The sequence below is a fragment of the Eurosta solidaginis genome, chromosome X, assembly GCF_040869045.1.
Source record: "Eurosta solidaginis isolate ZX-2024a chromosome X, ASM4086904v1, whole genome shotgun sequence".
Taxonomy (NCBI): domain Eukaryota; kingdom Metazoa; phylum Arthropoda; class Insecta; order Diptera; family Tephritidae; genus Eurosta; species Eurosta solidaginis.
In genome coordinates, this window is record NC_090324.1 from 210,971,838 (window position 1) to 210,991,786 (window position 19,949).

At 38.5% G+C, this 19,949-nt stretch overlaps 1 pseudogene; it reads left to right on the forward strand.

Moving 5' to 3' along the window:
- The window catches only part of LOC137235392 (probable trafficking protein particle complex subunit 13 homolog), a 28,078-nt pseudogene extending 19,315 nt beyond the window's left edge, over positions 1 to 8,763 (forward strand).
- The last annotated feature ends 11,186 nt before the right edge of the window (positions 8,764 to 19,949 follow it).

The window sequence follows — 19,949 nt, forward strand, 5'->3', positions numbered from 1 at the left end:
TTCTTTTAGTTTTTAATTAACATTCCTGATTTAAAAAAAAATGCCTAAACAGAAATTTTTGCGTAAAAGCGTCCCTAAGGCCGCTCAATTAATTCTAAAAATGTATATACTTAACATACGTAAAACTCGTTGCCAATCTTGTTGCCAGTCGTACTGCTCATCTGGTCCTGCTGGTTTGTTATAGTTAGTCCGGCCGTCAGTCAGATATTATATTTATTCCACCCTTTTTTATGCGTTATAATTGCGGTTTGCTGATTGCCATGCAGTATGCCTTTTGTTCTAGTTTATTTTCTTCTTTTGCGGCAGGATCTTTGAGATCTTCTTCGATATATTTTGCTTCAGACTGTCAGGGTTTATGCTAATGAAATCCAGCTAATCCTGGTTCCTCTGACCAGCTAGATCTTTAGCAGTTTTGCTAATTTCTGATCAAGCTGGCAGGATCGCCAGGATTTATGAAGAAATGAAAACAACGTGAATAACTTGTAGCGCTAATGTTCAGCACGTAAATTCAATTCATTCTTCACTCACAAATGCTTTCTCTTTTACAGGAATTTTGCTTACAATACTATTACAATATTTTCATACAATACTTACACACTAAAAATAACTACATTATATTTCTATATACCTAGTCAGTAGAATATTCTTATTACCTAACTATGTAATAATATTTGGTCAATTGCACTGACAAACCGACGCTGTCGATCAGTCATGCTGGTCAACACATGAGCTAGCGAGTTTGACTCATATGGGTTAAGCAACTGTAAATGGATATGGCTCCCCGCTGAGTTCAATGTAACTTATCTATGCCGTTATGACTGTGTCGCTATGAGTAATTTGTGTGTGGTCGAAAGTGAAATTCATTTGCTTATGTATGTGCATAAATGCAAATATCTTGTATTGTGGTAATGCCACTCCATCCGCCTTTAAGTAAAATTGCATACACTTGAAAAAAACTGTATTTAGAGTTTACAAAAATTTTATTGCTTTTTAATTTTTTATTGTAATTTATTGTCTTGCGGTAATTTGATATTAAGCGTGAAGAGTTTGTTTACTTATTTTTATATCCGTTTACATTTGCTTTCCATATGTGATTTTTTGTGCTGACATATTTTTTTCAATTGATCTTTTGTTTGTACATTTTTTTATGTGTTTTGAAGTACAATATACATATGTGCATTTGTAGGATTATGTGCTTGTGATTATGAATAATGTTTTGCATCAAGTGGTATTGACCTTTTTTTTACACATCAGAATTTTAAGTGCGTCGACTCACTTAAAACCTGTTTATGTTTACAAATTTATTATGAAGTAACAGTCACTTGATGCCAACATGAGTTAATTTTTATTATTTACATTTTCTATCTTACATACCTATTGTGTTGAGTGAATTGGAATGCTTATAATGCAATTCTTTTAGTTTTTTTTTTTTTCAAATCATATGTTTTATAAAAATAAATAAATAAATGTAAGGCTCGATAACCTCCGAAAATATCTAAGGCCGAGCTTCTCTTCCAATTTGCGTCTTGCTCCTATTGATTTTCCCTACAAATCGGCCAGACGGGACCTACATGTTTTATGCCGACTCCGAACGGCATCTGCAAGGCAGATGAATTTTCACTGAGAGCTTTTCATGGCAGAAATACACCCGGAGCGCTTGCCAAACACTGCCGAGGGGCGACCCCGCTTAGAAAAATTTTCTTCTAATTGAAAAACCTTATTTCTAAAATTTTGATGTTGCTGTGCCCGGGGTGTGAACCCAGGGCCTACGGTGTGGTAGGCGGAACACGTTACCATCACACCACGGTGGCCGCCAAAAAAAAATCATAGGTGTTGTGTACTATTAAATGTTCGATACTAGTTTAGGACTATTTTTATGTATTACTATTTCTTTTATTTTGTTTGTACTATCTCTATTTCCTATCCTATTAGGTATTAACGTATAATTACTATTTCTATCTATAATTTTTACTTTATAACTTCCTTTGTATCTATTATATAGCTTATGAGGTGCTTCTGCTTTAACTAACACTAGGTCGCCTAATTTTATTTCCTTACTGGCGCTACTTTTATCATAATTAACTTTTTGTTTTTATTTAGCTTCCTTCTCTAAATTTCTAGCTCTTTGTTGTGCTATTTGGAGTCTATATTTAACTTCCTTGTCATAAGCTCCGTGATTGTACAATGGACTTATTTTATTTTCGTCTAGGAATTCGTAGGTCGGGGGGTTTTCGCGAATATAAGCTCGTAAGGAAAATACCGTGTACGGTCGATTATGTCGTGTTGTAACAGTACGTGAAATACCTGAGATATTCTTCCCAATCATCTTTGTCACTAGATTTGTATGAACGTACATATTCATTAAACGTTCTGTACCCAAAATTTAATGATGGTATGGTGTTGATATTTTGTTCTCAAATTTTAGGAATTTGCACAGTTCTTCGAATAAGTTATTTTCGTATTCTTTTCCCATATCTGTTAGGATTGTTTTCATGGGACCGTAAATTAAAATGAAATGCCCAAATATAGAGTTAGCAACTGTTATCGCATGCTTGCTCGGATTTGGGATTGCTACCAAATATTTGGTGAGATCGCATATAATGGTAAGTGCGTATTCGTTTCCATTTATTGATCTCGGTAATGGTCCGACCGTATCGATCTGTACAATATGAAAAGCCTTCGGAGGCGTCTCCGGTCATTTGTTCCTTTATGTGCTTACTAACTTTATTCTTCTTGCAGCGGATGCAGTTATTTACGTATTTCTTTATGTCACCTCGCAAATTTTTCCAGCTGTAGCTTTGATTGATTTTCTTTATCATGCGATTTATTCCTGGGTGGCCACCACTAATAAGATCGTCATGATATTTCTGCATAATTTCTTTAATTTCCCGGGATTAGTCACGTACATAACCCCAGGGGTTAGTGCAATTGTTAGTTTTTTGAGAACCCCTTTTTCCTATTTCAATAAATTTGTCTACTCAAGTATAATTACTTTTAAACAATTTGTCCCCTAAGGACAACTGTATTTTTCCAAGTCCAAAATTGGCAGCTTCTTTTTCATGCCTGATAAAGAATTGTCCTAAGACAATTCTATCATCTACAATTAGGTTGCTTGTATTTATAGTGCTACAAATTTTCTTTCCCTTTTTGAAATATAATTTCGGAGGATTGAAAATGATTCTGACATGTCTTATTACTTCAAATATGTTTAGCGCTTCGTATATTGTGGGCTTCTCAGTGTGACTTTCTTTAATTTTATCATTATTTTTTGTATTTTTAGCTGCTGATCTAGTTGTAAATTTCATTATTTTGCATACTTCCACTGATATTTCTCTTAAATTCGTTATATTAATGCGAGAGAATGCATCCGCGACGTGGTTTTCTTTTCCGGCAATTTACTCCACTTCGAAATCATATTCTTCTAAATCGAGTCTTACTCGTGTTAACTTAGATGAAGGACTCTTCATCGAGAAAAGGTATGTTAAAGGGAGATGGTCGGTTTGGAATTCTCTGCCATAAACCTATGGTCTGAAGAAGGTTATGGCCCAATGGATTGCTGCTAGTTCTTTTTCTATTGTAGCTTTGTTTGTTTCACCTTTTGTGAAGGATCTGGAGGCGTAAGCAATTGGTAACTGTTTGCCATCGTGTTCTTGGATAAGGACTGCTCCGCAAGCACACCCACTAGGGTCTGTTTTTATGCAGAATTCTTTATTGAAGTCGGGGTATTGCAAAAGTTTTGGCCTGATTAATGCTTCCTTTAAGTAGACAAAAGCTTTTTGACATTCTTGCGTCCAGTCGAAGGAAACATTCTTTTTGAAAAGCCTAGTTAAATTTCTTGAGTACTCTGCGAAATTCGGTACAAATCTTCTGTAATAATTGCAGAACGCTACGAATCTTTTAACTTCATCTTCTGTTTTTGGTGTTGGGTATTTTTGGACTGTTTCAAGTTTGCTTGAATCAGGTAGTATTCCCTGGCTTGTGCATTTGTGTCCTAAATAAGCTACCTCTTAACTGAAAACTAGGCATTTATCTGGATGTAATTTTATGTTTACTTCCTACAAGTAGAGAAAACATCTCTTAAATTTTTCAGCATGTGTTTTTCTGAACACCCTAGTACAACTGAATCATCCACATAGAGAAATGCTTGGGATGGTTTGAGGCCTGCAAATGCCAGTGTCATCATTCGTTAGAATGAGTTTGGTGCTACTTTTAATCCATAGGTTAGTCTTTTGAATCTATATGTACAGTTTTCTGCTGCGAATGAGGTTATATCTGTAGAATCTGGGTGTAATTCTATTTGATGAAAACCTGACATAAGGTCTAGGCATGAAAAATATTTTGCTCTTCCAAGTTGGGCTAAAATATCATCAATTCTTGGAAGTGGGAATTTATCCGCTGCTATTTTTTTGCTTACTTTGCGGATATTCGTCTTGACAGTCGTGGGCGAGTTGGTGTAGGGTTCGAATCGCCAAATATGGCGCGCAATTTACACCAAAGGTAACTGTTTTTAGTCGAAAATCTTCTATCGGCAGAGTTGGGTGTTTTCGAAAAACGATTCGTTGAAAATCTTTATCTTCTTCATGGATGACTATTTGGCGATACATTTTCTCAATATCGCCGTTAAAAACAAACTTATAAAGTCGCCATTTAAGTATGACCAGCATTAAGTCATTTTTTAGAAAGGGACCTTTATGAAGCACGTCGTTCAACTAGTTGCCAGAATGCGACATTTTTGATGCGTTGAAGACGACTCGCACTTTTATGGTTTTGCTGTCGGGTTTTATGACAGCATGATGGGGTAGATAAAACGATAGATATTTACCATCTCTAATTATCTCTTGTTGGGAGGCGGGTTCCATGTGATCCATGGTTAAATATTCAATTAGGACTTCAAAATATTTGTCTCTTAATTCGGGTTTTCTTTCGAGTGTGCGTTCGATGCTGATGTACTGCTGTTGTGCTGCGGGTCGTGAATGACCGAGCGCCAGATTGGCTGGAAATTCCGATTTGAATGGTAGTTTGACTCCGTAGCGTTCATCTTCCTCACGAATTGTGGTTGTCCGGTAGAGTGCTTCACAGTATTCATCATCTGCTGATCGTTGTTGGGTTTGGTGAACTTCTTCTTGTTCCCAAAATTGTCTCAAAGTTGATTGATGGGGTCGTCGGTGCATTCCGTGACATGAGTGCTGAAGGTTGATACCTTTTCAGCTGCAGGGCCGCTTAATATCCATCCGAGTATTGCGTTTTGGGCAAGTAATGTTCCACTCACATTTCGTATGAGCCCTTCGGTGAAGATTTGCGGGGTGATATCGCTGCCGATTACCACATCGATTTTCGATGGTATCGAATACTATGGATCGGCTAACGGTAAATGGGACAGTTCTTCGAGATCGATGCTTGAAACTCTGACTGTGGGCAAGAACTTAGTTAGCTTCGGCAAAATTATTGCTTGTGCGTCTATCATTTGGGTTAAGTCTGCTGAACAGAATGTTATCTGGCAGACTTCATTGGCATTTTTCGCAACCATTCCACCCATTCCAGATATCTGGTGGAGAGACTCTTTTGTGAGTAGACCAAGAACCTTTTGTATACGGAATGATACAAAAGTTTTTTGTGAACCTTGGTCTATTAGGGCACGAATTTTATGAAATTCGCCAGCAAAGTATACTGATACTATTGCTGTGGGTAGTAGGGTGGTTCCATGATTACTCGAGGAGAGTGAAGAAACCGGGTTTTTGCCTTGAGACTGTTGGGAGGAGGTGGCTCTTGCGGCGGCTTTCGATGTTGTGGCTCGCTCTTCGTCCGTTTTCCTAGGAGTGCCGGCTTGGGCATTTTGGCTTCTGGGGTTTGGTTGTAATTGTTGGGGTTTGGGATGCAAATGCAGGTGCGAATGATGACGCTTTTGGCAATAAACGCACGTGAAACTACTTTTACATTCGTTCTTGAGGTGTGACGTAGACAAACAGTTTTTGCAATAACTATTTTCTCTCACAAATTTGATTCGGTCTGATACCGATAAATTTCTAAACCTAACGCAAGATTTGACTGCGTGGTATTGGTTACACAATCTACGCGAAGCCGTTTTATTGAACTCGGTGTGATATGCATGGGTTTTATTATTATTGGGTTGGGTCGAGTTTTGATTCACCATTCGTGGTGTAAAACTCGAAAATTGGGGCTTCGCCTTGTCTGGTCTCTAGGTACTTAGTCTTTCTACTACCTCATATCTACTGGTGAGGATTTTATTCATATCCTCCCAAAGGGGCAGCTCCTTCCGGGAGCTGTGGGATTGTTCCCATAGTGAATGGCTTTAACTTAGCAGCTTTGATGAGCACAGATAAACGAGTATCGGGTCCCAGTCCGTTGTCGGGATTCCTTGGGTGTTTAACGTTGACATGCAATTGTTGATTGTTGTCTGCATCTCCTGGATTTGTTCTCCGTTTTCTGTGAATATTGTGGGAAGGTTGAACAGCGTCTTTAATTGATTGTCGACGAGTATCCTTTTATTTTCGTACCTCGATCTAAGTGCTTCCCAGGCAAGCTCGAAATTATCATCGCTCAGTGAGTATTGTTTTACAATAAGCCCTGCTTGCCCTTTAGTTTTCAGGCGTAGGTGGTATAATTTTTGAGCGGGTGATAATTTAGGGTGTTTTTTATAGACTGCCGTGAACATATCTCTAAAGGATGGCCAGTCTTCGTATCCACTGAAATACTTCGGTATGCGACACCGCTTTGGTGGTACTTTTAAATAAAAACCGTTTGCGTTTGAATTGTTCATTGGCTGGGCGGGTATTTGCTGTTGGTTGGTGCTAGCAGTATTAGAAAGTTGTAAGGCTTCTAAAATTTCGGATTGGCATGTTTGGTACGTTTCCATGCATTTAGAAAATTTTTGCTCAACCGAGCCGCTGACATCTGTATAATTATCAGAGAAATTTACATCTCGATGGGACTCTAGCACCTTTGCTCATATTTTATCTAGGTCATCTAATTTGACCTTAAGCATACACTCTGATAAATCGGTAGCTTGGGAGGGTGACCATCTTGAGCAGTAAACCTCGACTTGGTTACCGTCATATATGAATTTCTGCAGGCATTTATCTGCAGTGGTCAATTTTGGGTTTCGTCAACGATTTTGGCATTATAAATTAGTTTGGTTTATTAAGAAATGGGAGCTTTTATTAAGCTGTGAAAATCGAAAAAAAAATTGTGTCAAAAGGGCAAAAAAAAATTTTTTTTTGAAACCAGCCTAATGTACGCTTGGTTCTTTATACGGGCTTGTATCAGCGCTTCTGAGTACAAGTAATGTGAGTATATAATAATATAAATATTATAATATTTGTGTTCACTGGGTTTTTTATTTTTTATTTTTTATTTTTTGAGAACGGCCTAATGTGTACCGGCTTTTTAGTTTGTTATATGTACTTATCTCCGGGCGTCTGAGCACAACTAATATGGGTATATAGTACGTATGTATATATATAAGTGGGTAAAATATATTTGCCGGTAAACTGTGGTGTACCAACATTATACGCCAATTACACGGCACAAGTATCCTTGTGCCAATTACCAATTTGCAGAAGGATTTGCCCGGTGTGTGCAGTGTTTGCGCTATTTGCGCAGGGAACTGCGCTAAAAACAAAACGATTTTGATATATACGCATGTCTGCAAATATTGCATATGCTTTTTTCTTCATGTGTGGTGAATCTTACACAGTTTACCTGTGGTTTCTGATAACATAACATCGCTTAAAAATTTTATTATCGAAGGCGTAAAAACCATCTCTAGCTTGTACCAGGAATTCAATAAAAGTGAAAAAGCGTAATTATAAATAAAATGGAAAATAAACGCTTCTGGTGCGAGTTTTTTGACTTGTATCGTGAATTACCAGCACTGTGGAAAATAAGGAGTGCTGATTACAGCAATAGAACGCTAAAAAGCTAAAATTCATGTTATTGCCACAATCTTTCGGTTCCATATATTTAGGTAAAATTTTCAGATGTCCTGCAGCATTTGTAGGTGATAATGCGATATTTTTTCTATTGCAGGTGAAACATTTGCTAGCTACATTTGTGTGCATAACTGCACCACCTATTCTGTGGATGGTGTTACTGTTAAAGCCGATTTCCAATCTAATACATTAAAACCCTGCGACTAGCGAACACTGTTGGAAAATTAGATATTGTATGGCGCTCGAATCTTGGCGAAAAAGGACGTTTGCAAATGAGTCAATTGCAACGATTGGTATGTGCATATCAAGAACACTAAAATAATTGATTCAATAACAATATTAATTTTACCATTGGTTTTATATTTCAGCCCTTTGAATACAAAGATGTACGCCTCGAAGTTATTGATGTACAAAATATTGTCAAAATAGGTGAAGTTTTACGTTTGTTTGTCGTTTGACCAATACTGCAGAACGTCCAATGGATTTAGTCGTCAAATTAGAAACACAACTTGAATTCAATTGTGGTTATAGTGGTGCTGCAGAGTTTTCAATTGGTAAATTAACATCAGGTGAACAACGTGAATTTCCGCTTACGGTGTGTCCAGCGCGTTTGGGACTTATCAAAATTAGTCCGTTGCTACTAACAAATATACTACAAAAGGAATAGTATATTATAGAAAAAGTGGTTGATGTATTTGTTGTGGATACAGATTATCATGAAGATGAAGCATTCCAAGTTAATAAATTAGTACGTTACGATAATACAAGGCCAAAGCAAATGGAGGAGCGTACGCTGCAGCTGCAAGTGGTTTGAGACAATTTTTAAAGGACATGAATAAGCTATTTATAAGGTGTTGATGTGTTTGGAGAAACATTTGAATTTGCTCGAAGTATTTCGTAGAGGAAATGTGTAAGCATTTAGCAAACGTTAGAAAAGCTATTGTTTGTATTTAGTAGGTTTAAATAAAAATATTACACTGTAAATTTAATCATAATTATCATACCGATGGGTTTGTATCACTGCGTTCACTGAACTTTGGACATCTTTTCTTACTTGTTGGAAAGGGTTTCTTAAGTTCATCTCAAATTTTTTCTTCCATTCAATCGGGTGGTATAAATTTTCCCCGTAAACTAGTTTTTGTTTTCAATTAGAAAAAAAAGCTCAGATAACTTCGACTGCCTGCGCTAAAGCAATTTAATTTTTCCTTTTTATTTCTGTTACCATTGTGTAAACCCGCTGGCGTATGATGCTATGATAACTACTTCTGGTAGGGAAGGGAACTTGAAGTACTCATAATTAGCCACTGGTTGGTTTTTCCAATACAGTACAAACGGGTCGACAGGGTCTACTATTTCACACGTCACGCCCTCTCGCCAAGGTTGCGGCCTCCGTTGTGAAATTCGGTCGGATTTTTGCAGAGGGAATAAAAGATCCTTCGACCTTGGGAGGGCGAAAAAGGTGTTCACCGTCGCATTTGGATGACTAATTTAACTTTCCTCCATATCAATAAACTTTGATTACTCCTCGCGACTAAATACTGACTTTGTATGTGTAAACAGCAACTAAAAGCTAAACAGCTATAGTTCATACAGTTTTTTATTTTGACTCATAAATACAAATGTAAATACATATTATATTAGTTGCTTATTACTATTGGCATTTTTGTTTACGAGTTTATTATACACATTATCTTGCCATGGAACTGTGCCAACAGAACTAAAATATATTCTGAATTTGTTTCTCATATGTTTTTCATTTGCGGATGCATTTCTAATCGCTGTGGAACTTAAAGAATATAAGACATCTCCCTTTTCTTGCGATCCAGGGGTTTCGAAAGCTTCTGTGGTTTCCACATTTGAACAGGGCTCAGCAGTAAAATATGTTTCACATTTTGATTTACGCAAAAAGTTGTGCAAATAACAACACGCCAAAACAAATTTTGCGGATTTATCTGGCGAGAAATTTAAAATATTCAAAAGGATTCTAAAACGCGAAACCAAGATTCCGAAAACATTTTCGACCAATCCACGTGCGCGCGATAGCCTATAATTAAATATTATATCACTCTTCTCGAGGGAGTTGTGGCTGAAAGGTTTCATTATATTTTCCATTAGTGGAAATGCGTCGTCAGCAACAAACACAAATGGCATTTTTTCATTATATCCTGGAAGCAATTCAGGTTTTGGTAGTCGTAATTTATTTTCTTTAAGCTGCTTGAAAAACTTGGTTTGACTAAATAAACCAGCATCTGAAGCTCTTCCATTTGCACCAACATCGACCATCAAAAATTCATAATTTGCGGTTACTACAGCCATCATAATAATAGAGAAATGCTTTTTATAATTAAAGTAAAACGACCCCAACCCAGGTGGTTTTTTTATGTTAACGTGCTTGCCGTCAATCGCACCGATGCAGTGGGGAAAATTCCATCGCTGGTTAAAGGCGTTTGCTTCCATCTTCCACTCGTTTTCATTTGTTGGTAACTGTAAGATGATTGAAATGTATTAATTGTTTAAAATATGTAACAAATACCTTTATGTAGTCTTTTAGATCTTCTATTATAGCATCACAAGTCTCGCTTACAATCTTGCCGATAGCTTGTGGAGAAATTGCTGTAAGGAATTTTAGGTCCTCAAAACTATTGCCGCTTGCCAAAAAATGCAATGTTAAAGTTAAACCATGACGCGCAGGAATATCTTTCCTCATCATAGTGTCTCGTTTGTTAATTCGATGCGCTACTTTAGACAAAAGTACTTCAAATGTTTCTTTATCCATTCTTACATAATTGTTAAAGTCACGTTGAGACGTAAACTCAAGTTCCCGAAGTAATTTTTTCTGTCCCAATACATTTCGTTTTTTATACCACAATTATGACCAAATCCGTTTACCCTTTTGTTTTCTTTTCTTTCTTTTTAATGCAATCGAAAGAAGTAAAGCCGCAGTTGCCTTCTTTATGCAATTAGAACACATGATTCGTTTGTTGCGCTAGTTTAAAAATGAATATTGCGCAGTGTTTTTGAGCCGTGTATGTCAAAATTATCCTTTGCACAAATTTCGTCGTTTTATATTTGCGCATGGCTTTTGTGTCGTGTATGGGCCGTATTACCTTTTTTGCCGTGCCAATGCACTTGATTTATTGACAAAGTAACTGTATGCAAATATGTGATCGATGACCTTTTTGTTACTTCCTTTTATTATGTAGTTACATATGGTCATGCAATTACTTTGTTGAGGGTGGGTTTTTGGTTTATGCAAAAAGATATACAAGTGCATGTGGGTATTATGGGTGCATATAATTGTAGGTTTGTATGCAAAATTAATCTTGGGTGCACCGGTAAAATAAACTTTAGGAAAAGTGACAAAAATTTGGCAAAGTTCGTTGCTATGGGTTTTTTATAAAATATATTTTATGTAATATATGTATATATGGGTAAATTGAGCAGCGGTGAATTTCACGCTGGAAAAATATATATAGCTCGTAGAATATTACCGAAATAAGTGGATATATACATATGTATATTACATATATACGTAGATATTTTGTATTTTCGTAGGTATATGAAGCAACGAACTTCTCGGGTATATAGAGCCGGGCAGTGGATTTTCCGTTGATACGGGAATGCAAATTTATTTGTTTAAACATTTATGTGGTTTTTTTTGAAGGGACTGTACCTGTTGGTACCAGTGGTAACAGTGAGTAAGCAAATGAAATATTTTGCCGTTTAGGCTTTTTGATGTGGGTTGTATACCCAGGGTCCGGATCTTTAGATCGGAGGGTATACAATTGGGGAATTTACAGAATTTGGGTCCGTACTTTAGACGGAGGGAATATATATGGGCGTATATATATTGGGTAACAGAAGTACTCACTCTGACATTTTTGGTTTTATGTGTTTCCTTTTTTTTGTAGAAGTTTCTCTTTGATATGTTGTGTTGTACCTCCTTGTTGGTGTAGCTAGTGTTAATGTTGTTTCTTTTGTAGCGCTTATGTTGTGTTTTTTTTTGCGTTTTTAATTCTTTTCTTAAATATATTTTTTCTTTTTTCTAAAAATTTTTGTTTCCACGAAACATTTTCTTTTTTGTTTTTTTTTTTGGTTTGTGTTTTTGTTCAACAATTTAATTAAAATAATGTTCAAAAATTTTCACTTTTTAAATTTTCCTTGTTTTTTTTCAAAAAATTTTTACTTTTTATCTTTTTTCAAGGATTTTCTTTTCTCTTGATTATTTCTCTTATTTTAATTTTATTTTATTTTCTTTTCGCAAAAGAAACTTTTTTCCTAAAAAATGTTCACTTTTTCTCTTCTTTCCGCCTTCAACGCGTTGAAAATTTCCTACTAATTTCTTTTTTTTATATTTACATTTTCCGTTTTTAGCGTTTTCGTGAAAAAATTTAATATATTTTTTCCAAAAAGAATTTTCACCTTATATCTTTTCTTTTGCGTTTTGTTTTGTAAAATTAATTTCTTCCGTTTTTGTCACACCTTAATGTGTTTTAGTTATTTTATGTATATATGTATGTGCACTACTTTTTGTTAAATTTTTCAAATCAATTTTGTTTATTTACTTAAGCACTTTTTTGTGTCCGTACCGACCGCTTTTTGTTTGTTATATATTTATATAAAATATAAATTTTTGTGAAAATTTGGGTTGTTTGTTTTTCCTATTTCCGCTGGTTACCTTTTTTGGCACATAAGGACCACTAAACTAATGCAATTTATTTAATGTTGTTCAAGTGAGCGATTAGCGCAGGCGCCTTTTATTGAATTTGTACCCTTTGAATTTTATTTTTAATCACCATACCACGGTAACACACCCAACACATTAAATGCGTGGTTGGCAGCGCGTGCGCTACTCGCTCGCCTGAACGAGCAAAAATGTCAATCATGTTGACATTTTCATACTACTTTTTTCCTTTGATATATATATAAATTGAATACCATCTCGGTGTGACACACAAAATTGGAAAAACTCGCTGTATAATATAAAATAGATTTATAAAATTTAAAAGGTGCCCTTCCTTTACTCGAAAGTTCATAGTTCGGTTCGGAATAGTTAATAATAAAAATAGTCTCGATTTGCACGGTTCGCAGTAACGTGCGATTTTCGCTTATACATATATATATTTCGCTTTACATTCCTGCTGTTAACGCATCTTTGCCGATCTCATCAGTGAACCATTGTTTTCCACACTTGGGGTGCTGCATTGCCTAGCCAACTAAAGACCACAATCGGCCGTCGCCGTTTCACAGAAATCGTGGCAGAAGCCATTATACCTTGTGTTGATCAGCCCAGGCTCTATTGCCGCCGCCACCGTCACCGCATTCAACCATAACGCCTCAACATCATCACCAGTACCGCATCAGACCCTGCATCCCCAATAAGTACATCAACGGTGCTGTACATTTCGTCCTTCGTCGCCATTTTTGGACCCAACGCTGGAGAATTAAAGAGAAAGTATCCCAAAAATCGTGAGTAGAAATCAAATTTCTTATTCCCAGCTCACGCCCCGAAATAATTAAAAAGATCATATTTGTGGATTTTTTCCATTTGAATGTTGTACATGCATATATGTATGTATAGAATTATTCATTTTCCCTCAGAGCGATAAACGCATTAAAGAAATTTAAATTAACTTGCCCCCTCTCTGCCTCTACCCTTCATACATACAAAGTTAAATTATTCAAATAATAATCCACAAATCGAAGAATAATCCTCCTTGAAATAATTAATATTCCCCATTTTTTAATTAAAGTTTGATATTTGTGGATTTCCCAATAGGATTCATAAATACATACATATGCATACATATATCCCCAATAATTTTGTGCAATCATAAATTTTAAGATTTTGTGAATACATATATAAGTCCCGTATTGCAAAAAGGAAAGGCAGTTCACCCCAAAACAGTGCATTTCCAATATATTTTGGTTGCTCATTCGTATGTATGTATGTGCATATGTAATAATTAACTGGTAGACAGGGACCCAAAATAAATTTATAAAACTCACTTTTTCAAATTTCTTTAATTAGCGTTTTCAACTTTTCTTCTCAAATACTCACAAATATTAAAAATCCCTCAAATATATAGCAATTATATATCCCCTTGGAAAAAAAAAACAATTTTTTTTTCACTCATATATATATATATACGCATATATACTCATATATACACACGTTTATAAAAGTACGGTACGGTGATACAATTTTATTTTTGTTGCTCTCTCAAGCGGGTACAGTGGTACGAATTCACGGTTCGCGTTATTAAATATAACTTCAAAAGGTCAAAAATTAATTTCTCTTGTCGTGAAATTTGCATTGCGGTGATAAATCGTTCTTTAAGTCGTCAACTCGCTCTCTCTCTCAGGCTCTCTCCCTCTCCTCCCCACCCTGTTAGGTGTCCCTCAAAGAAGCCAATCAAAAAGCCCCACAATGAGTGACGACGAAAAATCCCAAGGCAGTTCCAAAGATCAACGCCAAACGCGCCAAACCACAAAAAAAAATAAGCAAATGTTCACGGCAAACAAATTCATCTCGGAAACGGATAATTTCACGGACTACTGTGCTCGATTCAGGTCCACCCCTATTAACGAAAACACGGAATCGTCCTTGAAAATTAAAGATACCGATATTGATAGGTTTTGGGACCGGGTCCAAACCTCCCATGACGCGGTATTAGATACAGATGATTTAGATCTCCCAGATGACTTCAAACCGGTCGCGTTTAATAAATACCGGTCATGTCTAATTATCTATGAGGACACAAAAGCCCAGATAGGGGACCAACTTATGTTGCTTCAACAAGCAAATATTCCCATAGACGCCCCCACCGCATCACTTCCCAGAGATGGAACAGGTTTCGTCTTAAAAATCCCGCCTTGTGATACAGAAGTATTTTATGGGGGTTATGAACAATGGCCGTCATTTCGTGACATGTTCACGGCGGTCTATATTAACCACCCAAAACTCACAAAAGCCCAGAAATTATACCACCTCCGGTATAAAACACAAGGCAAAGCCGGCGAAATAGTCAAACAGTTCCCACTCAGTGATGCCAATTTTGAAAATCGCAGGATTCTGGTTGACAACCAAATAAAAACACTTATGAATTTAAAACCAATCCCCATTGAAAATAGCGAGGATATACAGAAATTGCAATCATCCGTAAATAATTGCCTCCAAATCCTCGCCACCCAGCAACTCCCGGAGAACACGGTAACCCTGTGGGAACAGTCTCTAACCTCCCGGAAAGATCTCCCCAACTGGTCCCAAATGAACCAATTTCTGACTACTCGTTATGAGGTGGTAGAAAGAGTAGACCAATGGCGCCCCTCTAAACCCACATCGGCCCCCGCTAGCACAAGCTACTCTAAACAAAATAATTATGCATTCAGAGGCAACAATCTAGAAAAATACAATCCGAGGATTCAATCCCATGCTATAGAACACCGCACAATGTACAAATGCGCATATTGCAAAACCTCCGAGCACCCCCTGTACAGCTGTGCAAAATTCGCGAGAATGCCAGTCCATTATCGGAACAAGTTCGTGAGAGACAATCACATGTGCTTTAATTGCCTATCCCAATCCCACGTTCTAAGAGATTGCAAAAGCACATTCAAGTGTGTTCACTGCCGACAACGGCACAACTCAGCTCTCCATGATGATGCGACCTCTAGCACATCATCAACACCCAGAATGCATAAAGCCACAGCCCAAGTAGCAACTACCACCCCCACTGATATTAGTCACCCAACTCCCCACTCTCCGGAAGACAACCGCGATCAACCCACCTGTTCAAAAAATGACCACGTACAATCTTTCTACTCGGACAATGAAAGTAAAGTACTACTCCCGACGGCACTCGTCTCTGTACAACACCGAAGTGAACTCTTCAAAATCAGAGCCCTAATTGACCAAGGGTCAGAACGGAGCTCTATCTCCTCCAAAGCTCAAATAAAACTGCGTCTACCATGCCGAGCATCTAATTTCGAAATATCAGGCATGGGTGGAAGAGTGGTTCAAAAATCGAACAAACTATGGGCTCTAACTCTAGTCTCGAACGATTAAATCACAAGGATCCAAGCACAAGCTATTTTCCTACCCCAGTTAACCAAGGTGTTACCCAAATTCAATCCCACCCTAGCACAGCGTGAAAAATGGGCGCATCTAACCCTCGCAGATGCAAACTGCCACTCCCCATCCCAGATTGACTTAGTCATTGGCAGTGACCTTATCCCGCAGATAATGCTAGAAGGTGTTGAGAAAATCTCCCCGAACCTACTAGCGCACAACACCATATTTGGGTGGATCCTTAGTGGTCAAGTCCCTAGCAAAGTAGTTTCGTTCTCAACTCAGGTGGAGGAAGTATTGGACTCCCTCGATTCGCAGCTCAGAAAGTTCTGGAAACTGGAAGAAGTATCCATCCCAAGTGTCTTAATTTCGAAGACACTATATGCGAAGAATTGTACCAGTCCACCACCACTCGCAGAGATGACGGTCGCTATGTAGTGCGACTCCCCTTTAGACGCAGTTTCCCAGAACAGGTAGCCTTAGGTAGATCCCGAACCTCAGCTCTCCAGCAATTTCTTAGCATGGAGAGAAGTCTTATCAAAAAGGCGAGCTTAAATCCCAATATGACCAAGTCTTATTAGAATATCTCACCCTAGGTCATATGGAAGAAACCACTTCCTACGAGAAATGCTCAGACAACAAATACTTGTCGTTCTACCTACCCCATCACGCGGTTATAAAGCCTGAAAAAAGAACTACCAAGGTACGTGTGGTCTTTAATGGATCAAAGAAATCAACTTCCGGTAATTCTCTGAATGACGTTCTCTATACCGGTCCCACCCTACAATCCGATTTGATGCTATTAATACTCAAATAGCGCACGTACCAATTTGTTTTCAACGGCGATGTAGGAAAAATGTACCGCCAAATTCTCTTACATGAGGAGGACCAAGATTACCAAAAAATTATTTTTCGCTCAGCCCCCAATGGTCCAATTCAAGATATTAAGCTTAAAACCGTCACATTCGGTCTTAATTGCGCTCCCTATCTGGCAATACGTACCTTGCACGAGCTCTCTAAAGACGTCAATAAGACCATCCCTAAAGCATCTCAGATATTAAAAGACGAGACATATGTAGACGACATACTTTCTGGCGGGCACTCCATCCTCTCTGCTGCAGAGTCCCTCTCGCAAGTCAGGCAAGCCCTTACGTCCGAAGGCTTCCCCCTTAGAAAAATCACGGCGAACCATCCTGAAATTATTGAAACTATTCTCACAGCAGACTTGCTGGATTCCCAGTTTCTCGAATTCGAAAAAGCAAGTACTACGAAAACGCTCGGGATTCAATGGAATGCCATAAAGGACTCATTTTCGTACACCGTTGAATCCATCCCAGTAAGCACCGCGAGCACAAAGCGACAAATTCTCTCTTCCGTCGCAAAACTTTTCGACCCCGCAGGACGGCTAACGCCGATAATGATCCAAGCCAAAATTCTCTTGCAAGAGCTGTGGCTTGATGGAATTGACTGGGACGAACAGGTGAAACCCCTCCGCCTCGCAAAGTGGACGCAGTTCGCACATAACCTCCACGCCATAACAGGGATTCAAATTCCTCGTTGGGTCAATTATTCCCCTGACCAACCCACGGAGCTGCATGGCTTTTGCGACGCGTCGGAGAAAGCTTATTGCGCCAGCATTTATGTCCGAACGACGGTAGGACAGAACACAACCTCTCATCTCCTGGTCTCTAAAAGCAAAGTGGCACCCCTAAAATCCACTAGCTTGCCACGGTTGGAATTATGTGGAGCTCTGCTCCTAGCGAAGCTAGTCTCCGTCGTTCAGTCCCAACTCAATCTCAGTCCGCATACCTTGACGCTGTGGTCGGACTCCGAAATAGTGCTCGCATGGCTAGAAAAGCCCCCCTATACATGGAGAACCTTCGTAGCAAATCGAACCGCGCAAACAATCGATCTGGTTGGAAACGCCACTTGGCGACATGTACGCAGTTTCGAAAACCCCGCCGATATGGGCACAAGAGGATGCAAACCTCTTGATTTGGCAGCTTCCTCCCTGTGGTGGAAAGGCCCAGAATGGCTCATCAGTCCCCCGGAATCATGGCCCAAAGACTTGCGCCGCCCCTCCGTAAGTCCACCCGAAGTCCGCCGAATCGAAGCATTATATGCCAGCGAAGAAGAAACCGACATTCTGGATCGATTTTCCTCGTTTCCGCGTGCCCTGAGAGTTTCAACTCACGTGTTGCACTTCATACGCACCCTTAAAACCCTCGCGGGCCACACACCAACTTCCCCGTTAACCCTTACACACGACGAATTCCGAAATACGAAACTCAAGCTAATCGCCTAAACTCAGTCGCGATATTTCCCCAAGGAAAAGGCATCATTGTTAGCCTCAAAGCCTATAGACAAGCGGAGCCCCCTTCTCACCCTTAATCCATATTTGGATGAAGATGGATTGCTCCGAGTCCGCGGTCGCTTAGTTGACTCAACACTAACCTACAATGAAAGCCACCCCATATTATCCCGGAAAAATCCCGATATGCTGCACTTTTCCTACGCTTCCTGCATGAACTTCTCTTGCACGCCGAAGTCCGTCTCATGCAGCAAACGATTAGACAAGTACTTTACATTCCTCGACTCAAGCCACTCATCAAAAAATGCATTTTTTAATGTACAACATGCACCGTCCACAAGCAGCAAATGCGCTCCCAAATAATGGCAGCCTTGGCACCCGCGCGATGCACTTTCGCTCCCCCTTCACCACAACGGGTGTTGATTTTGCTTGCCTTTTCTTGATAAAAGCATCCATGCTAAGATCGCCTACCCTCGTGAAAGGTTACGTGGCCGTTTTTGTTTGCTTCACGACAAAAGCGGTACATCTCGAGCTGTGCTCAAATCTCACCTCTGAGGCCTTTCTGGCTGCGTTTGCCCGTTTTGTTGGACGTTGAGGCTATCCCGCAACTATGATGAGCGATAATGGCACAACCTTTGTAGGTGCCAAGAGCTACGGAAAAGGAATTTGTGATCTTCTCCAACGAAGTATCCCAAGAATTCGTCAAAAAATACGCCGCTCAAGGCATAAAATGGAAGTTTATACCCCCCAGCGCGCATCATATGGGCGGCTTATGGGAAGCTGCGGTCAAAAGTTTTAAAACCCACCTCAAGAAGTCAGTCGGATCTCACAAATTCACTTTCGAGGAATTTACCACCCTGCTAATACGATGTGAGGACCCCAAAGCCCAGGACTTTGTATCCTCATAACATACACATATCCATACATTTTTCTAAAGAAGATACGTTTTGAAATAACTTGGAGTTTATATTTGAATTTACCACTTATACATTTTTTATGAAATATACATATGTATACCTTTATGAATTATACTCTAAATACATATATTCGGTTGTACGTTGAATTGTAATTATTAAATCGAAGGACAAATTAGACTTGCGCACTTTTGCACGCAAGCAAAGTATTTACATTTTCGCAAACATAAACTTTGAATATAGGATCACCCTAACATGCATTAAATATTTGGAAAGTAGATACGCACAAAACATAAAAATGCAGCGGTCGATCAACCCTTTGCGCACTCAAAATCCAATGTACCCAGTTACAAATACAACATACATAATAACTTAAGTGAACGGAGATCAGCAGCAAGTCGTCAAAATAAGCGCCGCTACTAATTGAAATTTCGCATACAACACACCAACGCACGCCATACAACAGAAGGCAGAAGCATTGGGCAAAGCAAAACACAACATTAGAATCAGGTGACCACAAACAAATATACAAACACACAATATATAAACCAAAGCCTGGAAAACACGGTATGAGCAAGTACAAAGGCATTGTATTCAATAAGGAGCATTATGGTTCATGGAAATTCATGGGAAGGAAATATTTATCGGATTAACAGTTGTTTTATATTGTTAATACCATTAGTTCAAATTGTTATTATAAAATA